Below are 5,763 nucleotides of genomic sequence, written 5' to 3'. Positions count from 1 at the left end.
CTCGGGGTTGGCACAGCGGTGGTACCAATACAAACTCGGGAAACTCGGGGTTGGCACCATATGTGTTAAGCTCATATCTTGGAATGCCCATACAGTATATGGACACACAGTATACTGTGTCATTCACATGTGGTCTATATATGGACATACTCTGTCAGTCTCATGTGATCTATGATGTCAGACTAGCCTGATTTCAGACTCAGCTGAAGCTTGAGTCTGACATTGTGCCCTGTTTGAGCGATTTCTGGAGGGGAGGGACTTTGACGGCACAGATTGGTTATTTGTTAAAGCCACCCCCACCCCCTGCGCTAATTGGAGGAGCCGTCATTTCGGCTCCAGAAATCAGAGAGTGGGCGGGTCTATGGGCTGGAACCAGGCTAATGTCAGACATGATGATGTCAGACATCACATCCATATCTGGGAAAAGTTTATTTTTAATTAAAGTCAATGGAGAAAATGTATTCACAAATACATTTATGTAAATTAAACTAATATATAACGTATCTCTTAGCAATATAGCATGCATGCGTGTCCCGATGAAATATGGCCCAAGTGCGTGCTGCCAAAACTCGGACAAGTACTATGGTCCGGTAGCCCCTACGAGGGCAACCACACTAATAAGTTGTTCGTGTCTAAAAAATGTTCCCAGTGGATCTCACAAGGCCACTAAACTGCTCCACAAGTCATAAAAGGACTGTGTCATTTCTTGTTTAAACTGCAGCTTTAAAGTTAGTTGGCATAATCACCACTTTCAGCAGAACTAAGGGCACTGCCACTGGTTATTGCCTACACACTGCAACATCAAAGTTATACTATCCAACCATCTTCTAACGTCTACCACTCAATGTTCTTTCTCTTATGTTCCAACTAAAGCTGTAATATTTTTTTCTTTGTCTAGCTGCATACTGTTCAAAGTTTCACCAAAAAGCTCTGAATTTATTTTAACCATTGGAGCCGTCGCACCTTGATAAGCTTAGAATAAAACACATGACATGACATTCTGGTAACCTTAAGTTTAAAATAAAGATTACATTTTCAGAATTCTATTACACTTGCACCCAAACCTGCTGCCTAATCAACTACTGTACATCTTCTTTTGTAAACGTGAGTTATGAGACGGTCTATTTTACAGACTCCAGAGACCAAAGTATTATTATGTTCAGTATCTATGTTTATCTCAGTCACAATGACTACACATGCAGGGTTAAATACATTAAGCAAATCCAGAAGAACGAAAATATGGCAGTCTGAGTCACACAATACAATTAAGTGAGTGATTATGAAGCAAGTCCTCCTAACTGCCTAGCCCAAACTGATTAACTGTTCCCTAGTCTTCATGTGTGCACAAACCATCTGTAGGCTATTTGGAGAAACAAATTGCCCCAGCCAATATTGTGTGGTGCTCCCAAGCCAAATGATGCACCAACCACACAGACAACAAAGAAATGATAACAAATGACGCTGAAAACAAAAAAATCAGCAACTTCTCCTTTTGATATGACTGCTTCTACAGCTTGTCTGGGGACACAATTGAATGCTCCAGACAGACAGCACAAATGGCACAGCTACCCAGCTACAATCATCCACACAGCTGTATAATGTACAACTATTACCATACAGTATATGCAGGTCAGGCCGAAGGTGGTACTGCAGCTGAAAATGCTCTGAGAGCCATTCAAAAATGAGAGGCTCTCTATTCAGGAGTGGTAATTTAGCCTCAAACCTTTTGAAAAACGTTTTTGGGACATAAACAATATGACATAAATACTTTTTAAATGCATGGTGTATCACCTTTAACATAATAGAACTAATCAATCCCAACACCTATCTATTTAACTTAGAGAACAATTCAACTTTGGTAGAGGTTTGAGTTGTGTAGTTAGCTTAACTCCAAATATTGGTGAGATATCATGGGTGCTCAGCAGTTTGTAAAATAATTATCATCCACAATTGTTTCCCCAATGAGTTACATTGCATAGTGAAAGAGGTTTCAAAGTCAGACTTTTAACACAAACCAACGCAAACCATGCAGATATATATGCAGGTATACTAAATATGAATAAGAAATCACACACCATGAGTTGATTTCATTAAGCGTCCAACCAAGCTTGGCCAAGTGACCCTGGGCGTAAATACGGACAAAGACAGATGTTGAAGCTTAGCTCCTTCCAGGAGCACAGCTTAAAAATACAACACAGCATTTCTACAAAGTAAAATAAGTCAACTTGTTGAATGTACCGTACTATTTGAATTAGGATGAAGATCCAGCAGTTACAATTTGCAACTGAATTACAGTATTTGTTAAAGCGTGTGAAAGAAAAATGTGCATAGTACATTCATTAGTCATTGTAAACAGACAAAAAATGATTAGTGAAATGGGAGTCTTGGGAGTTGTTCTCCATAGGGTCAAACCCTCTGTGCTCTAAAGCCACTAACGAGAGTTACTTTGCTTCTCTATAAAAGTGCTTTGAGGGCATCCTCAGTCATGGCGGGGAGTCAGGGGAACTGGGCTCTTAAAAGGACACAGCGATTGTGTTTTCTTTTTCTCCCTGAGGCTGGATGGGTCATTACAGGCCAGGCCAAACGACTGCTGATCCAGGTACTTGTTCTCCCACTCCCTCCTGGGCGATGGGTTGATTTGGGTTTCAACACTAGCCTGGAATATATGCTTCCATGGTAGGCTGTATCCACTAGGTCTGGACTCAAGTCTCCATTCATTGTGCATTATTCATTCAACCACAGAACATGTTTTGATTTAGTAATACTCATATTTCAATGTGCAATGGCCCTTGTGGGCTAACAGGTGTCATGTGTGCTTTCGTGAGGCAGCACATAGACCGCAATTCTAAATTGGGATAGTACCCGGTCTGAGGCCATAGCCCCTTAATCACCTTAACGCCTTAATTATGTAAAGTAATATGCAGAGAAGATCAAAGAAAGCTTCCCAGACTCAGGAATCTGTCAGGCGTCCAGGGTCGCGTGAGCGAGATTACCCTTACGCCGCAATTTTCCACTCATTCTTGTACAGTCATCACCCTTGGCCTTGATCTAACTGACCTACTGTGTACACACCTCACACTGGGTGAAAAGAGAGATTATCTGACATATACTGGTAGATTATATGACCGATTTTGTACCAGTATACTGGGCATATACCCACATTATTGGAAGTTTTCAGTTCAAGAGATTTTCAGGCATATTCCCCTGATATTCTGCCCCCAGCTAGACAAAGGCACAGCAGGGTGTGCCTTTGTGTGCCTTTGTCTAGCTGGGGACAGAATATCACCTATTATTTGCAGTTTACAGGGGAATATGCCTGAAAATCTCTTGAACTGAAAACTTCCAATAATGTGAGTATATGCCCAGTATACTGGTACAAAATTGGTCATATAATCTACCAGTATATGTCAGATAATCTCTCTTTTCACCCAGTGTCACATACTTGTACTTTGGTTGTTACAGTACTGTATATGTCCAGTAATTCTTTTATTTGGTTTCTAGAAATACCGATGGTCTGCTTTCATTGTTAAGTGAAGAAAAAATGTCTTCAATTAACAATGATGCCAGGCACGTGCACACATAGACATCAAAGGGGGCTTGAGCCCCTGCCCTTTTTACCTGTCTGTAAAAAGTGCCCTCTCCAGACCATGAATGCAGTTTTTACTATGGTCAAAGAAACGCAAATGTCCCCTTTCCATGCCATACCATACCTCAAGGCAGCATTCAAGAGAATTGCTTTGTCCAAACTCTTATGTTGAAAGAATTGCCCTCTCTGTGTATAAATCCATAACATACACAACATCTTCAGTATTGACTTGATTATGCTTAATTCAGTGTGGTATCAAGCACCGAAAATAGCTGACCTCCAAGCTCACAACCTCACGCTGCGACGTGTTGTGAGCTTGGATGTCTGCTTTTTTTTTATATTTTCACCAAAAGGCCCTTTTGAAATTTCAGCCTTTGGTTTCCCTGAATGATGCTCCTTAGCCAGATACCATAACAGCAGTTACACTTTGGGCTGCCCGAACAGTTTCAGCGCACATCTACTGTGCTACAACGTAAATTGGCTCTCTAAGGACGTTAAAGGTTTCTATGTGTTGAGTGCTTTGTATTTTTGTGCTGAGACTGTCTGCCTTTCATCTTGAAGGTTGAGGTAGAGAGTCTTTCCTTTTGAATGTTTCTTTAGCCTACTTTACCACACAGTGTTTGCTCTGCTTTCATTCTGTTCTAATTTTGCCTCTACTGCACCAATATACAGTAAACATGTCAACACAAATATAGAGAGTTATGTGTCCCTATCCCTTTTCTGTGGGCAGTCATGCACGCAAGAAATTGTGCATAAGCTTTATCTCAAGTGGAGAAAGACAGCATTCAAACTATACTGAGAGGAATGTTGTTCTCTGTCTCTTATCTCTCATCCATGTTCTGAATGAAGACCATAAGATATAATGGGGAAATAATTCATTGGTTAATGTTTACCTTACATTTGTGCTCCAGGGGGATTTCAAAGATTATCGGAAATTATTATTATTATCTTCAGCCAATATACAGTACCAGTGCAAGACTGGCAACCTCTGGGAAACTCAGGGTAAATAGGCTATACTTTGTAGCATTTCCCTTTTTTAGTTTTTTTCCCTTTTGTTTTTAGTAACCATGATTAAAATCCACTTCCTTTATTCCATTGTAGCCTAATGTTTATCCTGCGTAAATGCATGGTCAGCATACATACGGTACCCGCTACTTAGAGAATGGACAATCAATAATCACTTGTGTGCTTCCTGTCCTGATGAGAGTGTTTGTGGTTTATCCTGGCAGGCGATGTGCTCAGATGAAATGATGAAACAACAACTGACGCTGGCACTTTGGTTTCACGCTATAATGCCAGCCCCCCCCCCCCCCCCCCCCCTTCTTCTGCCACATTAGCCCTGGTGTTCTTATTTTGGGCAAATTAATGTACCGTATTTTAGTTTTAGTTTTTTAGTTTTTGATTAAAATGGAAAAAGAAAATACTTTTTCGTTTTTCAAAAATGTAAAAAAAAATTGTTATATTTACGCTATTTGTTGTACAACAAAATACTGAGCCGTCTTACCTTTGTGAATATTAAATCGCCTCAAGCAGCGTGACTTGAGCGGTAGCACGGCTTAGAGAAGAGTCGAGGTGCAAAAATGTTATAGGTCCCCCTGGCCCTCTATCTATACGTTTACAAAAATGTCTACCTTCTGGTTTACCCTATACAGTACATCCTTGCAGTAGTGCCACAAATGTCCAAGCACTGCACATTTTATGCAAATTCACTCTGATGAAAATTTGGTTGTCGCCAATTGCCATCTGTTGTCCATTTACTGCCTCTCTGGACAAACACTGTCAAGCAGGTGGCAAACAGCGCATAAGCCTTTTATATCCACAGTGGATAAGAGAGGTCATTTTGCACGTTTTTTTTTCTGACATCATCTGATATGCAGACAGTAATGGCAGCTACTTTATGTGATGAGAGTGGTTGTGTTGTGATGTATGTCATTATTATAGATCTCGCTAAATGCGCTGTCAGCAATAATAGCTGAGTACTAGAACGAGCAATCAATAACTCGTTTTGTTTTCTCTTTCTCCATTACTCCCTTCTCCCCTCCACCTGCTTTATTTCCATCCCTCTCTCTCTCAGGTGGACACCTCTCAATGGACAAGTCCCCCTGATCCAACCAACCCATCTCACCTCTACTCGTCCCTCCCCCTTCTCAACCCACCCCCCCTCCTCTTCAGCCACG

Source organism: Nannobrachium achirus (assembly GCF_963921795.1).
Source record: "Nannobrachium achirus genome assembly, chromosome: 22".
Classification (NCBI taxonomy): domain Eukaryota; kingdom Metazoa; phylum Chordata; class Actinopteri; order Myctophiformes; family Myctophidae; genus Nannobrachium; species Nannobrachium achirus.
Note: the sequence above shows the minus strand (reverse complement) of the source record.